This window comes from Bison bison, unplaced genomic scaffold, assembly GCF_000754665.1.
Source record: "Bison bison bison isolate TAMUID 2011002044 unplaced genomic scaffold, Bison_UMD1.0 scf7180017858203, whole genome shotgun sequence".
In the NCBI taxonomy this organism is placed as follows: Eukaryota; Metazoa; Chordata; class Mammalia; order Artiodactyla; family Bovidae; genus Bison; species Bison bison.
The window spans coordinates 5,758-24,687 of NW_011488776.1; the positions used below are offsets into that span (position 1 = coordinate 5,758).

Genomic DNA, 18,930 nt, shown 5'->3' on the forward strand with positions numbered 1-18,930 from the left:
AGAGGTGAGATACCATGAACAGCCTGGGCTGGTCAGCGAACATCTCCACTCTTTTCTCCTGGCATGTTACAAACCCGGAGTCTTACAGAGTTTTTATCCAAGGAGAATCTGGGACTCGAGTTTCCAAAAATTCATTAAAAACAAGAACCTTTTGTAATATACTGAAAACTTGCAAGAATACTAATATCATATATTTTGTACCTAAGTGCACAGTTAACATTTTCCCACATTTGCTATCACACTCTCTCCTCATATAAGAATTATGACACCACTTGATAGTAACTTGCTGATACCACGGGATTGCTTCTTTCCTTTGGCATCCCTCTCAAAGTTAACTTCTGTGGGACGTGATTTTGAAGATCAGGGATAGCTTTGTCCTCTGGAAGAGGACCCTCTTGCCCCTTCAGGAACCTGGCATCCATCCTCTTTAGGATACAGAGAGGCTACAGGCAGTGTTTTATTTGACTATTTCCCAAGTGCAGGCCAGTCTTGCCCTGTGATTGCAGGAACCTTTCTAGGCTTCCATCTCCCTCCCTCCACAGCACCGGCTGCCCTCTGGCCCCTTGATGATTGCCTTGGTCAGCAGTGGCATCTTCGGTTAGTCTGAGCAGTAGATTCACCTCATGTTCCTGGTCAGTCGCTCAGTCCTGTCTGACTCTTTGCGACCCCTGGACCATAGCCCACCAGGCTCCTCTGTCCATGGGATTTCCACACTCCTTTGCTAGAAACCCATCAAGGCAGTGCAGCTCTTGTCCTGGCTCCCTGTGCCCTGCAGGGAGCATAAAGTGTTCTGTCAGGACACAGAGGGAAGAATCCTTCTCTGTGCTTGGAGGAAGAGAGAAGCAGATGGGAAACATGTCAAAGGGAGGGGGAGTATCCTCAAGAGCGTTCCAAAACTATTGTGTGATTGCTGTCTGGTGGGGTGCTGCCCCAGGATAATAATGCTTAGTCTTGTGTTGTTCTGGCCTTGACCGAGTCTCAGGTCCAGTCTGAATTCAAGCACAGAGGCATCCTGCTTTACCACACATATGCTGCCTCTCTCCAAAGTGGGGTAGTGATCCACCTTCTATTTCCAGGATTTCAGTGGATAGAAACCATGTGGGTTTGTTTTCTTTTCCTTGAACCTTCTGTTTTGCTGAAATGTAACTCAGGAATATAAAAAAGGCTTAGCTTTAGATAAATTAGTGCTCTCCATCCTAGGTACAAGAAAAAAAAAAGCAAGTTGATAATAAGGATGAATATCAAAATACTGTTAACACTTTAGAGAATTCTAATAATTGGTGTATAATTAATTGCATAGAAAATATTTGTTATGTATAATACCAGAGATGACTCCTTGTATGCATCATACTGGTTTCATAATTTCGGTCTAAAGACTACTTCATGTTGACTTTCAGATTTTCTAACAATGTGGAAAATATTGGTGGCATAGTATTCTAGTTTTTACAAGTCTTAGATTTATTTTCTATTCAAAATCCTCATGAAAGAGAGGTACTTAAATTTCCTATGTTGGTTTTAGTTTCCCTTAAGCAAATTTGAATTCCAAAAAGTATTTACATTTATAAAATTTAAAATTATGTGTCCAGTATATTAAATATACCACATAATATCTTTGCAATGAAGACTGAGTCTTATAATTTTAGAAATCATATTGCCTTAATTATTCCACTTAAAATTTAGGGGTAAGTGTTTTAAGTATCATCTAATATGTGATTCCAATTTGCATTTCTCTGTTACAGTTCAGCTCAATTTGTGGTTGTAAGATCTATTGTTAACTTTAAGTTCTTTGACTGATGTTACATTGGTTTAATTAATGTATAATCTTTGTCTGAAAAACTTCTAATTAAGGTAGAAATAATAAAATACTGTTTTAATATAATGCTGCCTCATATTTTTATAGATTATAGAATGGTCATAGGTTAACAGATTAAGAGACTGTATTTAAATCTCAATTCTTGGTTACTTGCCTTGTAGATCTCAAGTCAACCATTTTCACATGCTATGAAATTCTTATTTTACTCACTGCTGGGGCCCTTAGGCCCTGGAAGATGGATGAACCTGGAAAGGACATGACAGATTGTGCTCCCACTGTGATTTTGTGTGTGTGTGTGTGTGTGTGTGTGTGTGTGATTCTTCTTTTGATGCCTCCCAGTATGGGTGCAGCAAGAATTGGGACCTTGACTTTGCCCCTGATACAGTGGTTTTCCTGGAGAGGGGCCTGGTACCTGGTGAGCACCTAGTAAGTGCTTGCTTATTAAAGGAATCCTAATGCACAGTCCCAGAAAACTGACAAGGAGGAGAGAAAGTGAGCAATATCCACAGCAGCTTAGAGTATAAGGGACAGAGAGAAACAGAAGGGCACACACTCCAAGAGGGAGAGAGAGAGAGGCAGAGAGAAATGTCCTAGAACCCAGAGACATCCTAGATTGAGTACAGAAAATCCAAAGAGCTCCTGTTTCCTCATGAACTTCAACAGAGGAATCGGAAGGTGAACCAATAACTCTATAAGGATCCAGTTTTGCACAAGATGTATCATCAGGTGCAGGATTCTGTCAGTTGCAACAATTTGTCTCAAATAAGATAATTTTTGCAGATTTAGCCATGTACTGTCAAGGTGTCTTATGAAGACAGTCATGGCCATGCAAATGATATTGGAGGGAGACCCCCTCATTAGATTGTGTGCATCCCACCAAAGCAAAAATGCAACTTATAAAGGCGAGGGAAGAGAATACATGTCTGGGACCAGTGGATTTTGTTTTGTTTTCTCTTTAATCAATAAGCTGCTCTGCAAGAAGCTTTCCAGAGTTATTCGGACTGGTTTTCATTGGACTCAATTATGTAGGTCACCACTGAAAACAATTATAGGTATTGAAATACTTTCCAAACATCTTGGAAGTTTAGCTGCTGAACATGTGCAATATACTATCTCTGGGTAATGCCCACATTGTCCTTCCATTGTACCTCCCATTAAGCTGAGTCAGTAGGTCACTACTCCCCTTATCAGAAAAATAGATTCATATATAGAAAGTTTGTTGTGATGGCAAGACCATGAAGAAAAAGACTCATTCTTTGAGTTGGAAAAATACATTGGAATATAAATTAGTACAACTATTGAATAAAATTAAGAACATAAAGAGATGCCTTCAGTTTCTGGCAAAGGTTCAGTGTCAGGAATCAGATTTAAATCTGATTTAAATCCTCCTGCCTAAATCTCACTCTCCCCCTTTTCGCTACTCCCAAAGGAAAAAAAATAAAAAATACATGAAATACTGGTTTCCAAGACACTGAAAATCAGGCAGCAAAGGACAGAAGCCTTGAGAGATGAGAAATAAACAAGATGAGTTCTGCCACTGGGCCCAGCTTACTGCTTTCAGAGACTTCCCAGGCTGGGCACCAGGAGAGGGATTTGAGGTCAACTCCTTGGACTGTGAAAATGAAGCTGAGTCTTGGTGGAGAGTAAGGCATCTAGAGTTCACAGGACAAAGATCCAGTGATCCTTATTTGCAAAGCAGAAGTAGAGACACAGATGTAGAAAATACATGTTTGGGTATCAAAGGGTAAAGGGGGGCTAGTATTGGAAGATTGGAATTTACGTATATATACTATTGATACTATGTATAAAATAGATACCTAATGAGAATCCAATGTGTAGTATAGGAAACTCTTGACGTTCTGTGGCTACATAAATGGAAAGGAAGTCCTAAAAAGAGGGGATATGTGTGTATGTATAGCTGACTCCCTTTGCTGTATAGTAGAAACTAACAAAACATCATAAAGCAACTATTCGCCAATAAAAGTAAATAATAAGAAAGAAATATTAAAAAAAAAAAAAGGTCCAGTGATAAGAGAAAGAGTGAGTGGGGGAGAGAGAGAGAATCCAGGGATATGAAAGGGTTTCACTCAAGTACTCAGCAGAGTAATGATTAGGGTATCGTTATGAGGAAAGTACCTGTGACCAAGGAAAGAAACTTTTAAAAAGATCCTGGAACAATGCCTGGTGCTCATACAGGACAGACACTGTATGATCCCCCCAGACAGACTGGACTACTTGTAGTTCATTGACCATTGGTCAGGAAACTTTTTACAGTGATGGGAATAATTAGCACAAGACTGACCTACCTAAAAAAATCAGGAAAACAAGATCCAAAGGAATCTAACCATTTACAAGTCACTCAACTGTACCCCAGAGTAAAACTCAAGAAGATTTATAAAAATATCAAAATAGCCAGTGTCCAGAAAGGGAAATTTTGATCATGTCTGGCCTCCTACCAAAGAATGACAGTCATGCAAAGAGGCAGGAAAACAACAGATAGGGAGGAAGTCTCCTAATGAATGAATGAATCAATTAATCAACCAAAACTGAACCAGAACCGACACAATATAAAAATCAGCAGAGAAGACTTTAAACAGTTATTGTGACTGTGTGCATATATCTCAAAAGTTAACTAGAACCGTGGAATATACAGAAATGGCCAAAAATCAAATGTCAGAGATGAAAACTATAACATCCAAGACAATTGAACAGCAGATTAGACATTGCAAAAAAAAAAAAAAAAAGCAAAATTAGGGAACACAAAGTCAAGGACAGTTGTTTCCAAAAGGAAACTCATGCCAAAATAGAATAGTTTTAATGAAAACAGTGTCACTTAATGGTAGGGCAACATTAAAAGAAATGATACATAGGTGATTAATGTTTCTGAAAATACCCAGGGACAAGAAATAGTTTTTGGAGGAACAATGTCAGATAATTCCAATTGTAGTAAAGATTATAAGCCCACCGATCCAGGGAGCCAAATGAACAAAATAAATGAGCACAACAGTATGAAAAAACCATATCTAGTCACATCATAATTAAAGTGGTCAAAGCCTTTGAAAAAGAATACAATCCCCAAGAGACCAGAGGAAAAAGACCAGTATCTACAGAAGCAAAAATAAAGATATCAGGTTTCTCATCATAAGCATGTAAGTGAGGAACTTCCTTGATGGTCCTTGTTGTGGGTTGGATCCCTGGTTGGGGAGCTAAGATCCCACATGCCTCGTGGCAAAAGAAAAAAAGAAAAGAAACAGAAACAATATTGTAACACATTCAACAACAATTTTAAAAAGAAAGAAGCATAGAAGTAATAAGACAGTGGAGCAACCTCTTTAAAGGACTGAAGCCTAAAAAGTCAAGGTGGAATTCTATCACTACCCACTCCCAAAAGTCTTTCAAAATGAAGGTGAATAATGACATTTCAGTTCAGTTCAATCACTCAGTCGTGTCCGACTGTTTGTGACCCCATGAATCACAACACGCCAGGCCTCCCTGTCCATCACCAGCTCCCGGAGTTCACCCAGACTCATGTCCATCGAGTCAGTGATGCCATCCAGCCATCTCATCCTCTGTCATCCCCTTCTCCTCCTGCCCCCAATCCCTCCCAGCATCAGGGTCTTTTCCAATGAGTCAACTCTTCGCATGAGGTGGCCAAAGTACTGGAGTTTCAGCTTTAGCATCATTCCTTCCAAAGAAATCCCAGGGCTGATCTCCTTCAGAATGGACTGGTAGGATCTCCTTGCAGTCCAAGGGACTCTCAAGAGTCTTCTCCAACACCACGGGTCAAAAGCATCAATTCTTCGGTGCTCAGCTTTCTTCACAGTCCAACTCTTACATCCATACATGACCACTGGAAAAACCATAGCCTTGACTAGATGGACCTTTGTTGGCAAAGTAATGTGTCTGCTTTTGAATATGCTATCTAGGTTGGTCATAACTTTCCTTCCAAGGAAATTTCATGGCTTTACAGACATACAAATGGTGAAAGTCTTCATCACCAACAGACCCACATTTCAAGTAATGTTACAGTAGCCCTCCAGGAAGAACACCACCAGGTGGAAATCTAGATGTACACACAGGGATGAAGGAAAAGAGAGACAGCATCTGCCTGGGAAAAAATACAAGATTTTTAATTTAAATCTCTTTGGAAATATGGGACAAATTTTTAAAAACAACGGTGAGTTATGGGGTTTATTACATGCACAGTGAAGGAGGAACGTGAAGAGATACAGTTGCACTCATTCTCGGAGCTGGAGGATGATTGTAGAAGAGGCTTTTTTGGCCTTTCCCGGAAAGGATGCGAGGAGTAGAAACAACCACAAAGCCTTTGAGTACTTACAGGTGCGCACAGGCAAGGCGTCCCTGTGTAGGTTTCAACCACCAAATCTTTTGCTTAGCAACCAAACGCGCGAACCGATTCCGCCACAGAGATAGGCGTCCATCAGGTTCTTCTCATCCCCATGGATGAGCGATCACTCCTTCCACGCCAGGCGGAGCCACCCGCTTTTCCCTGGAGAGCGGCGCCGGATCCAAGCCTCTGACAACAGGAGAAGCCGTGAGCAAGCCGGGCGTCGGGCGATTCAGAAGGCAGAAGTGCAGCCGAGCGTCCCCGCCGCAGAAGCAGCGCCCCGGAGATGCTCCGGGCCTGAGCCGAGGGGGCCCAAGGGAAGCTGAACGCCTGCTGGTCTCGTAATGGTTCTTTCATTTCTTCGCTCCGCCTTCACCCGGCCGTCTGCGCAACCGGCGCTGCCCTCGCTCTGACCGGCCGCAGTTGGTGGGGCAAGAGCTGGAACCAGGGGGTGGGCAAGGTCGGCAAGGGACAAACGCGAAGAGCCAGGAAAGAAGCTGGCGAGGTGGGAACGAAGACAACCAGACTTCCTAGAAAGAGCGTGCCAGATCTGGGGAGGTGAGAATTGGTTTTCGGTTTGGTTTCGTTTTCTCATCCTGTATCAGGATTGATAGGAAGAGAGGGAAAGCAGGCATTGGAGATGCAGGAGAGAAAAAGAATACCTGCAGTTTCCAAGAATAAAGCAGCGCAATGATTGGAATCATTTTAAGTCAAATAACACAGATCAAAATTCATTGTTGTAGCTTTGAGTGTGGCGCGCCGTGATCGTATAGTGGTTAGTACTCTGCGTTGTGGCCGCAGCAACCTCGGTTCGAATCCGAGTCACGGCATTAGGTTACACCTGGCATCTCCTTGTTTTTTTCTTTTCTTAAACGCCGTAATGGTCTACACTGGGTTCTCTGAAATGTGACCGCCAATTCTATCCAAAAAGGAAATTATTAAGGTGTGTAATCACAGAACAAGATGCACAAATGAACAGCTATTTGATGTGAAATAATTACCAGGATCAAGATGTAGAAAATTTTTATTAGCCAAGTGTGGATGATACACTTGGATGAGGCCCTTTGATACATTTTCCGGGTAATGCCTATCCATCCCTTGCTACTCTAATCTATTCTGATGGCCACTCCACAGTTTAAGCTTGTCCTTTCTTCAAACTCACCTAAATGAATATACACATTTTACTATCTAGGGATCATCAAGCAGAAATTATGAAGTCGAGTTTCCCAGTAGTAAGAAAATCACAGAATTCAGCACCACACGAAGGCAATGGACAAGGCTTTGCCCTGGTTTAAGCCCTTTCAAGATCACGGTATCTCTGCTGCTAGGTACCCCATGAGCCACCATCTTTCTTCAGGGCCACCCTCCTCCCCTCCACCCTTACCAAATCCCTCTCTGCAAAGTAATTCTAGCAAAGATCTCCCAGTCTTCCTGCTCCTCCCCACACAGGCAGAGCACATACGCTCACCCCCCAGACTGACTGCCTTTCAGCAGCTCTTCCAGACCCACACACACCCACAGTCACTGTGCTGTCTCTTCCACCGCTGCCTCTGCAGGCTTGGTCCACACCCCCCCACCCCTCATCTACCACCCCGACTCCCTCTCTCACCTCTTGCCCTACAATGGACATAACATTTGTCCTAACAGGTCTTCTGAGCAAGTGTCCAAGAGAAAAGGGAAAACGTGCCCACTGCCTGGTAGAGACCACAGGGATTCCAAACAGCAGCAACTGGAGAGTCAGGGCATGTATCTGGATCACCCGGAGATGCCCCAGGCCTGAGCATTGATATTCTGGTGTTGATTTTTACAGGAACTGTCTGCTTATGTCACCAATAACAGGTTTTTCCTTGTGGTAGTGAGACAAATTGGAAATTCCAATTACTCAGGGAAATGAATGTGAATTTATAGATTGAAAGAGAATATTTAAAAAATATATTCCACCCTGCTCAACTGACAAGTGAGATGTCAGTGGGGGGAGATGACAAAAACCTGGGAGGGCGGCAGCATCTGCTTTTGCTGGGCCAGTCATTGAATGTGAGACAGTGGCCTCTGGGAACAACTCTAACTTGGGTCTCTGTCTACCAGAGATACTTTGGAGGATCCGTCTGCACCATGGGGATAGATCACAGCACTGCTTTTTCTTTTCCTGGGAAACCTAAGCCAGGGTCTTCCTGGATCACAAAGGTAGATGTTTTAATGACCAGGAGTTGTAACAAAATATTCTTGATAATTTTACTCATTAGGGAAAAAAACAGTAATACAATAAGGAGATATCATTACACACCCTCCAGCATACTGCTGCTGCTGTTGCTGCTAAGCCACTTCAGTCGTGTCCAACTGTGTGCGACCCCAGAGATGGCAGCCCACCAGGCTCCCCCATCCCTGGGATTCTCCAGGCAAGAACACTGGAGTGGGTTGCCATTGCCTCCTCCAATGCATGAAAGTGAAAAGTGAAAGTGAAGCTCAGTCGTGTCCGACTCTTCGAGACCCCATGGACTGCAGCCTACCAGGGTCCTCCATCCATGGGATTTTCCAGGCAAGAGTACTGGAGTGGGATGCCATTGCCTTCTCCACCCTCCAGCATGACTATATTTAAAATAATTCATTTATCAAATGCTGACAAATTTGGAGCAATTGCATCTGTAGTAGTTGGTTTGACATCATTTTGGAAGACTGTTGGCAATTTCTAATAAAGTTAAAGTTAATCTTTGACTCCATGACCCAGCAACTGCGGAACTTCTGTGGATGTACACGTACACAAAAAGTCTGTTATGGAATATTCATCAAAACACTAAGAATATTCATCAAGAACACCAATTAACACCAGAAAATCCCCACCGGAATTACTCCAATAATACCAAAATTAATGTGATATGCATAATAATATGAATGTATTTAGTGAACAAAATTTTGCATGAAATAGAAGTTACCAAAAAATGTACATTCATTCATCTAAATTTCAAGAGCAAGCAACAGTACACTATTGCAATAGACGTCACAATAATAATTAGCAATCGATCTAGTGTAGGGATTGCCTTGAAATGGGGCTCAAATGACTTTCTAGGATGGTGGGAATCTTCTATAACTTGATTCAGGTGATGACTACATTTGCCCAAAGTCAGCAAACTGCCTATGAACTAAAGGTGTGTACTTTTTACACTATGTAAAATATAGTTCAATGATTTACGGTTTCCATAAAAATCAGTGAATGGTGACTGGAGACAAGTTGTAGATAGACTGTGAGGACTAGTTTGTATTTATTGTAAAGCCATTAAATCCTTGTTCTCCTTTAGTGTAAATAAAGCCCTCACTGATGTCAGAAATATCTTCACTCTCAGTAAGAGAAAAACAAATACTGTATATGAACACATATATATGGAATCTAGAAAGATGGTACTGAGGAAACTTGAGGGAGGATCAAGAGTGACCAATCAGACATATGTATACCTATGACTGATTTATGTTGATATATGGCAGAAACCAACACAATATTGTAAAGCAATTATCCTTCAATTAAAAATAAAAAAAATTTAAAACCAAAGCAAAAAAGAAATAGCTTTACCAGAAAAAGCCAGCAATGACCATGTTATTTTATTAGTGCAAACTATAGACAAGTCTTCTTGAGAGGTGATATTTCAACTTTGGGGCTGTGTTCTGCTTAACAGTGAGACAGGTAATCGTCCTAGGTTTTGCTTTGACCAGTAGATTTGTGCGCTTTGGGATTTACTCCTCGTCTCACTGTATATCACTGCAAGGCCAGCGGCAAACTCTGCTCTCCCACCACTGCTAAGGGACATAGCTGGTGCTGGAATTAAAAGCAAAGAGTTGGAATAGTACTTAGATGTAAAAAAGAATGAAATAATGCCAACTGCAGCAACATGAATGGACCTAGAGATTGTCACACTAACTGAAGTAAGCCAAAGACAAATTTCATATGATATTGCTTATATGAGGAATATAAGACACAAAACCAAAAATGATACAAACGAACTTATATACAAAACAGATGGCCCTGCAGACTTAGAAAACATTATGGTTACTAAAGGGAAAAAGAGGGAGGGATAAATTAGGAGTTTGGGATTAACATATACACATGCTATATATAAAATAGATAACCAACAAGGACCTACTGTATAGCACAGGGAACTATCCTCAATATTTTGTAGTAATGTACAAGGAAAATGAATCTGAAAAAAAATAGACATGTATGTATGTATAACTGAATCACTTTGTTGTACACCTGAAACTAACAGAACATTGTAAATCAACTATAAGTCAACTAAAAAAAAGAAAAAAGGCAAATGGAAAGACAGGTTATAGACCTTGCTATAGCCTGGATCGGAGCCGAGGTTGCTGCCGCTCCAATGCAGCACTTACGCTATACAAGCACAATGCACCACAGACCTGTATGACTGCAGTCCTAACTGCACAGACAGGTCTCCACGTAAATGTACCACACTGTTTTTGCTGTTTTGTTCATGCACACTTACAGAAGTTCGTGCTTTTCTCTCTTTGATGTTTTCTCCGATTCTCCCTCCCTGTTTTGCTACTTTATAAAAGTAATTTTTCTCTCTCAGGATCTGGTCCCAATCTCCTCACAGGCTTTCTGGGAGGTCTCTTTGTTTCATTCATGCCTTTTTTTTGTTCTCCCTGCTTTTCACTCTTCCTCTTGGGATCTGATCTCTTTCCAGCTGCGGCCACACGGATCTCACCTACTAAACCGCTGCCCAGCGGCGCAGGTGGTTGAGTAAAGGCGTAGCAAACAAGGAGCCATCACTGAGCCCACCGGATGTTCAGCTTCCCTCGGGTCCCCTTCGGCTCAGGCTCGGGGCGTCTCCCGGCGCTGCATCTGAAACGGGAGAGGAGCAAGGAGGGGCGGAGACGCTCGGCTGCCCTTCTGCCTTCGGCATCGCCCGGCTTCCCCACGGGATCCAACGCGCGGAGTGGACTCCTTTTCCATGGTTGTCCGAGGCTTGGAGCAGAAGCTACTGTCATGTGAGAGACAGGTGGCTCCGCCTAGCTTGGTAGTTAGGCTTTCTTTCGGTGAGAATAAAGAGCAGCGTCCTCTTGTGTCTCTGTGGCGCAATCGGTGAGCGCGTTCGGCTGTTAACCGAAAGGTTGGTGGTTCGAGCCCACCCAGGGACGGGTGTCACTCTTTTAGAAAGTAAATAATGAACGATTGTTTCTAGTTCGCGCATCCTCTCCCAAACCCACTACCCAACTGCCCTCTGTGTCTTGTACACACACACACATACACACAAGGACATTCCTTCACCCTCTCTGGAGGAAAAAGCAGGTCACTGGGAATCCTGTAATTCATGAAAGAGTAGGCTTATCTTCTTTACCCTGTAAACTCCTTTTACCAATGAAGTTTTCCCACTGTTGTAGTTTCTATTTAACCCCTTCCATGTACTTCTGCGGTTTGGTTCTATGCTTTTCCTCTGACAGTTATCATTCTTGTATACATGAGGACAGGGTAGAATCCTGGAAGAGTAATTACTCTATCGCAGGCTTTACACTGGAGAAGGCAATGGCATCCCACTCCAGTCTCTTGCCTGGAAAATCCCATGGACGGAGGAGCCTGGTAGGCTGCAGTCCATGGGGTCGCCAAGAGTCGGACACGACTGAGCGACTTCACTTTCACTTTTCACTTTCATGCATTGGAGAAGGAAATGGCAACCCACTCCAGTGTTCTTGCCTGGAGAATCCCAGGGACGGGGGAGCCTGGTGGGCTGCCGTCTATGGGGTTGCACAGAGTCGGACACGACTGAAGTGACTTAGCAGCAGCAGCAGCAGCCTTTACATGGTTTTGTATGTGATTCCTTTTTCTTGTCTTTGTTGACTTATTGGTTATAAATATCTTGTTATTTCAGCAATTGTTTTAGGTGTGACAGCATACATACATCTGTAATTCAGTGCAGTCTGCCTTCCAGGGAGGGACACCTCCTCACATTTCTCGCCTGCCTGCCCTTATGCTTTTGTTGTCTGGTATTTTACTTTGCATATGTTATGACCCCCAAATTCAAGGTTGTTACTTTTCCTTAAATTGTTCCATATTTTTTAAGAGATTTAATTGATAATAAAAAAGCACATATTTTCCCATGCATATGCCATGTCTCTTTTCTTTCATTTCCTTGGTGTCCATCAGGAATTCCATCCGATGTGAGTTCCCTTCCTTCCTGAAGGATTCCTTTAACTTCTCTTGCTGTGTGAACATGCTGGTAATGAAATCTTTCAGCCTGTGTATGTCTATAAATGTCACCATTCAACTTATATTTCAGGGTTTTTTTTTTTTTTTTTTGGCAGGGAGTAAGCATAGACTGGAGAAGGCAATGGCACCCCACTCCAGTACTCTTGCCTGGAAAATCCCATGGATGGAGAAGCCTGGTTGGGCTGCGGTCCATGGGGTCATACAGAGTCGGACACGACTGAAGTGACTTAGCAGCAGCAGCAGCAGCAGCAAGCATAGACTTCCACCCTGACTTTTTCCACTCTCAGTCCTTTAAAAATGTTGCTTCACTGATTTCTCACTTCCATTTCTTTTGATGAGAAATCTGACACAAACTTTATTTTTGTTTTCAGAATGTGCTGTGTCTTTTCTGTCTGGCTGCATTGTGTGTTTTTTGTTTTGTTTTGTTTTGTTTTCATTTTCAGTGGATTAGAGCAGTTTAATTATAATGGGACTGGGCATGGTTTTCTTCCTGTTTCTTGTGCTCACAGTTCATTTGGCTCTTTTGATTGGTGGGTTCATAACTTTCATTATGATTGGAGTATTTTCTATTGTGTTTCCTCAAGTTTTCTTTCTTCAAAAAATTTCTCCTGGATTTTCAGAGACTCCAACCACTCCTATATTAGGCCTTTTAAAGTTGCTCTACCTTCCAGTGGTGCTATGTTCTTTTTTTTTTTTTTTTAATTACTGGCATTTCATTTTGGATGTTTTCAGTTGTTCAAGGCTTAGTATTCCCTAACCTTTTCCTACAATGTCTAGTCTGTCGTTGACTCACAGATGTTATAATTTTCATCTCTAAAGTTTGCTTTTATGCCATTTTGTGTTCCACATTTCTAATGAACTTTTTGATCATATGTAACATAGTCATGGTAGCTGTTTAAAGTCCTCTCTACTGAGTTTTACATCATGTCAATTCTGGCTCAGTTTTGATTGCTTAATTATATTCTTTCTTTTGCATCATATTTTCCTGCCTCTTTGCATGCCTGGCATTTTGTTGTTGTTTGGATGCTGGACAGCATCAAAATTTCCCTTCTGGCTAGTTTTTTGGTATTAGTACTAGTATTTTGGTATTTCTATGAATTACCTTGAGTTTTGTTTTGGGGTACAGTTAAGTGACTTGTAAACAGTTTGATCTCTTTGGATTTTGCTTCATGATTTTTTTGGTAGGTCATTCAAGGGCTGACTATTCTAGAGCTGTGGTCTTCTCCAAGGTTCATGAGTTATATCAGAAGTCCAGTCTGACTGGCAACAGTGTGTACAATCGTCTATCTTAGATGAACTTTAAGCACTGTTCTATGATCTTGTTCAAAATTTCTTTTCTTTGTCTGAGGCATTTCTCCACAAGCCTACTCTTGTCAGAACTCTGCTTACTACTTACGGGAGGCTTTTTTGTATCACTGGATCGCTTTCTCATCACTGGACCTTTGTTCTCTGAACCCTGGCTGCCTTGCTCTCCAGCAAAACTCAGCAAAACTCAACAATCCAAAGAGTTGGTCTTGAATCCCCCTTCTCTTGCCCAACCTGGACACTCTCTGAAAGCATTAACATGGGCCAATGGCAGGACTCACCTTATTTCTCATCTCTCAGAGGCCGCTGTCCCCTTTTGCCTGATTTTCTGTTTCTAGAAACTGATATTATATAATTTCCTTTATTTTTCCTTTGGGAGCAAGCAAGAAGGGGAGAGTGAGATCTGATTTCAGGCTGGAGGGTAAATCTGATTTTTTCACTCCACCTTTGTAAGAAGCTGAAGGGATTTTAAGTGTTCTTAGTTTGATTTCAATAGCAGGTATGCCAATTTGTATTCCCATTTTTCCAACTCCATGAAACAGATTTTTTCTTCATATCTTGTCATCATGACAAACATGAGGTATGTCTATAAGATACTCTAACAAGGGAAGTGGTACCCTCCTGATTCAACTAAGCTAGAGGTACAACAAAAGTCCAAGTGGACATCACCCTGTTGCATATGTTCAGCAGCTAAACTTCCAAGATGTTTCTAGAAAGCCTTCCAATAACTCTAATTAATTCGGTGGTGACCTACTTATTCAAGTCCAGAGAAGACTGATCAGAGTGACTCCGAATTGCTTCACACTAAATTTACTGATAAGAGGGGGAAAACATTGGTCTCAGACATTTATTCTTCCCTTTTCTTCATGAATATATTTTTGCCATCTGGATGTGCACATTTAATAACTGGCTGACCTCTTATTTAAGCCTACCTTAACATGCCAATCACTGTCTCTATGTGATTCCTTGACAGTGTTTGGCTGTTTCTGCAAAAATTATCCCATTTGAGACAATTGTTGGGACCAATAGGATTCTGCACCTGACAATCCATCTTGTGCAGACCTGGTACCAAGAGTTATTAGTCAACCTTCCCTGAGTTCTTCTGTTGAATCTCATGAGCACTCATGAGCTCTTCAGTTCAGTTCAGTTCAGTTCAGTCGCTCAGTCGTGTCTGACTCTTTGCGACCCCATGAATTGCAGCACGCCAGGTCTCCCTGTCCATCACCAACTCCTGGAGTTCACTCAGACTCACGTCCATCCAGTCGGTGATGCCATCCAGCCATCTCATCCTCTGTCGTCCCCTTCTCCTCCTGCCCCCAATCCCTCCCAGCATCAGAGTCTTTTCCAAAGAGTCAACTCTTTGCATGAGGTGGCCAAAGTACTGGAGTTTCAGCTTTAGCATCATTCCTTCCAAAGAAATCCCAGGGCTGATCTCCTTCAGAATGGACTGGTAGGATCTCCTTGCAGTCCAAGGGACTCTCAAGAGTCTTCTCCAACACCACAGTTCAAAAGCATCAATTCTTCGGCGCTCAGTTTAGGCTTTTTAGTTCCCCCTCCCCCAGGGAGAGAAATGATGCAGTGTTTGCTATGACCATGAGCTCTTAGGGTCTCACAAAGTAAACCTAACTCTTGGAGATTCTCTCTACTCTCTGTGAGTATCTTTGTCTGTCTGTCATTCTCTGTCCCTCATACTCTAGGTCTCCCCAAATCAACCCAATTTCTTCTCCTTTTCATCTTTCCTTTCACCATTGCACTAGATTGCTTTTAATCACTGAGCACTACTCAGGCAATTATTAGATGCCAGGCCCTGCTGTGGGGGGAGGGGGAGAGAAATGCTGCATTTTGAGTCAGCTCAAGGTCTCTGCCCTGGTGAGTCCACATCTGGAGGATCAAAAGGGGACAGTACAGTGGGAGCAGAACTGGTTCCTGGCAGTGTGTTTTTTCCAGGCTAATCTGCTCATCTCGGCCTAGGGTTCTAGCAGTGATGGAGATAAGAGAAGCACAATGAAGATGATAACAGTAAGATGGATGACTTCAGATGTAGAAGGCAAGAAACCAAGAACTAAAATCTTTTTTTTTTTTTTTAAGTATTATTACATAAACAAGGACTTTAAGGAAACAGCAGGCTTTCAGTGATAGCACCTCACTTCCTGGAGCAGACATTCCATGTGTTCCACAATTCTTACAGTGACATTGATGGACACAGTCACTAACCTCCTTATAAAAGGTACCTAAGCCTCCTCTTAACCTGTTCACATATGGCCATTCTATAATCTAGAAACATAGGAGGCAGCATTGAAGTAAAACAGCGGTTCTCATTTCTATCTCAGTTATACATTATACAGGCAAAGATCACACATCAATCAATTTAATATCAGTCAAAGACTTCAAAGATAAAATAGACCTTAACATCAAAAGTTGATCTGACATAGAGAAATGTATGTTGGAATCATACAGTAAATGATACGCCAAATTGTAAGTAGAATAATTAAGTGACTATGATTTCTAGAATTATAATATCAATCTCTATTTAGCATATATGGTATACTTAATTTACTGGAACACATAATTTTAAATTTCATAGATGTAAATATTTATTGGATTAAAAAAATTTTGATAAACAAGTAAAACCAGTATAGAAAATTTAGGCCAGTACAGTGTTATTAGAATTTTGAAGAGAAAATAAACCCAAGACTTGTGCAAACTAGAATACTATGCTACCAATATTTTCCATATTATTACAATATTTGGAAAACAAAGTAGTTTTTAGACCTAAATTACTAAACTGGTGTGATGCATACAAGGAGTCTTCTCTAGAAGTACAACATTTTCTGTATGATCACACATCAATTATTATAATTTTCTATAGTGTTAAAATATTTGAGATTTATCCTTATTATCAACTTGAATTATTATACTAGCATATAGGCACATACTAATTTGTTTCTATGATAAAGTGAAACTAAACTTTTTGGTTTTTTCTTCTTCAGAATTACATTTCAGTGAGAAATTTCAACAAAAAACTCCTTGGGTGTTATCCACTGGAATTCTCAACCTAGAAGCTGTATCAGTACCTTATTTTGGGGAGGGACAGAGTGGAATGAACACAGACACAGTGGAATCAATACAAACTACAAATCAGAATGCCAGCAAAACGGAATCAAACCCAGTCTGTGGTGGTGAAAGCCCCAAATCCTAGCCACTAGACCACCAGGGAACCTCACAAAGTGTCTTATTTAGCATCTCCACGTAAAAACTAAAGTAAATATTATATTCCATAGATGCTGAGAGCAGAAAAGGGGGCGATTCCCAGCGGCCCAGGGCTGAACAAAGCTGCGCAAGTCTCCCGGCTCCTGCCCGGCTGTTCATTACCCTTCCCCTCTCCTCTCCTGGGCCATATTTTGGGCTCTGGGGCCAGGCTGAAAGGTAACAGGCTGGGTTCCATCCTGGTCTAGCTTTAGCGCTGTGTGCATCAGAGCCAAGGTCAAGCTGTCCTTCTGAACCTCTGCTGTCCTTATGAGTCAGGTGCTGACTGGCTCTCACAGGGTGATGGATGGATCGCTCTACTTCCTGATCTCTGACCTGGCTCAGGTGCCTCTCCTGCTAATGGCACGTGTTTGGGCACCTTTTCATGCCCGGACAGCTCAGTTGAGCGGAGTTCTTTTCTACCAGTCTTTGGCTCCAGCCCCCAGTGAAGAGTCAGTTCGGTTTCTATTGTTCTTTCATGCAAACCAAGGGTGCTGAGGTGGGAAAAAGCCAAGTGTGCTTCAGACGGATGAACTTCTTGGTTTTCAGAGCCATAATATGTGTCAGGGTGTAGAGGAAATGTAGGCGCCAGAGGAGCTGAGGGGATTTCCGCAGGTAAAGGTTTTGTTCTGTGCCCTCCTTGGAGTAGCTGGTTGTGCCCTGGTGTCCACAGTGACTCAGACGAAGGAGGCTTGGTTTGTAGTGCGGAGCAAGCTTTCAGGCTGTCACGGAACTCCTGTTTATTGGGGATGGAAAATGCAGCTGCTTTCGAGGTCTCTCACTCCACGCCGCTGACTTCTTTTTTGCGTTTAAAATGTATACAACTCTGGGAAAAAGTAAGGTTGTTTCCGCCCGGTTTCGAACCGGGGACCTTTCGCGTGTTAGGCGAACGTGATAACCACTACACTACGGAAACCACACGGGTATATATTTCTAATGACATACCCAAGAATTCTATGTTTGACCACAAGGGCCATCAGAAATTTTCAAAGGAAGGGGATCCTGGAAGTACAGGCTATCCCTTAGATAAGGAGACTGTGGCTTCTGAAAGGCTCTGCTTTAGGGCTCCTCGCTTCTCCTGAAGCGAGGCCCCCGGGGATCCCCGACAGTTTTAGCCTCGGGATCCTGCAACTAGAGTACAGCTACGCACCGGAAAGGAGGGGTCGCCCTCTCTGACTCCCCAGTTCCCAGAAGCCGAAGGAGCCTGGGGCTTTAGGTGCCTCTCAGACCCAGACCACCCCGATGCCCAGCAACAAGGACACAGCCCCTTACGGGCTGCAGACCCTCGCCTCGGTGGCCTTTTTCACGGCGCCGGCGGTCAGTGGGCTCCGCTTTCGGAAATGATCCATGCTTTAAAGCCACCCGGGAATCCGAGGACCCGCCCTCCCCTCTGTTCCGATGCGCCTGACCCGCGTGCTCTTTCGTCGCAGCCCTTTCGCAGCCTCGCTTCTCCAGGGTCATCCCTGGGAAAGGTGATTCCTCAGGTTCCTGCCTCTGTAGCTTATTCTAGTCATCAAGTTTAAGTCCAAGACTTTCGTCACATTTTCACGTTTTAGCAGGAAGCGCAGCAAAGGCTGACGGCTCAGGTCTTTTGTGTGTTTGGAAATACCGAACATGAACGCGGGTCGGGCCTCCCAGCCTGTACTGAGTTTGCTTGCAGTCAGTCTCTGCATAAGGCCGCTGAGGAGCCAGGCTCTGTCCACACAGCTCTCGTGGTGATTCATCCCTCACTTACTGTGCTTGAGATTCTGCTTGAAGGACAGCTTTGTTTTCCCTTTTACAATGTCTGAAACGCCTTTTATTTGCCTTTTATAATATTTTCCAACAGGTCTTGGAGCTCAAATTTTAACCTAGGAGGAGAGAGAGATAAAGGCGGTTTTCCCAGAAAACAGTTGTCGGGAGGGGTTTTCGTGTTCACCTCACAAGCAGGCAGAGTTTCTTTTTGTTGAAAGACTTTAATGCAAAGTTGTCTGTCTGTCTCTGGTTTCCTTTAGAAGGGTAACAAGT

At 42.6% G+C, this 18,930-nt stretch overlaps 3 non-coding genes across 3 annotated transcripts; 2 read left to right on the forward strand and 1 right to left on the reverse strand.

The window, feature by feature from the left end:
• Positions 1 to 6,919: 6,919 nt before the first annotated feature.
• On the forward strand, positions 6,920 to 6,991 carry TRNAH-GUG. Its single transcript has one exon. It is a non-coding gene; the product is annotated as a tRNA-His (tRNA).
• Positions 6,992 to 11,232: 4,241 nt separating this feature from the next.
• On the forward strand, positions 11,233 to 11,306 carry TRNAN-GUU. Its single transcript has one exon. It is a non-coding gene; the product is annotated as a tRNA-Asn (tRNA).
• A 6,460-nt stretch (positions 11,307 to 17,766) lies between these two features.
• TRNAV-AAC lies at positions 17,767 to 17,839 on the reverse strand. The gene has a single exon. It is a non-coding gene; the product is annotated as a tRNA-Val (tRNA).
• Between the last annotated feature and the right edge of the window lie 1,091 nt (positions 17,840 to 18,930).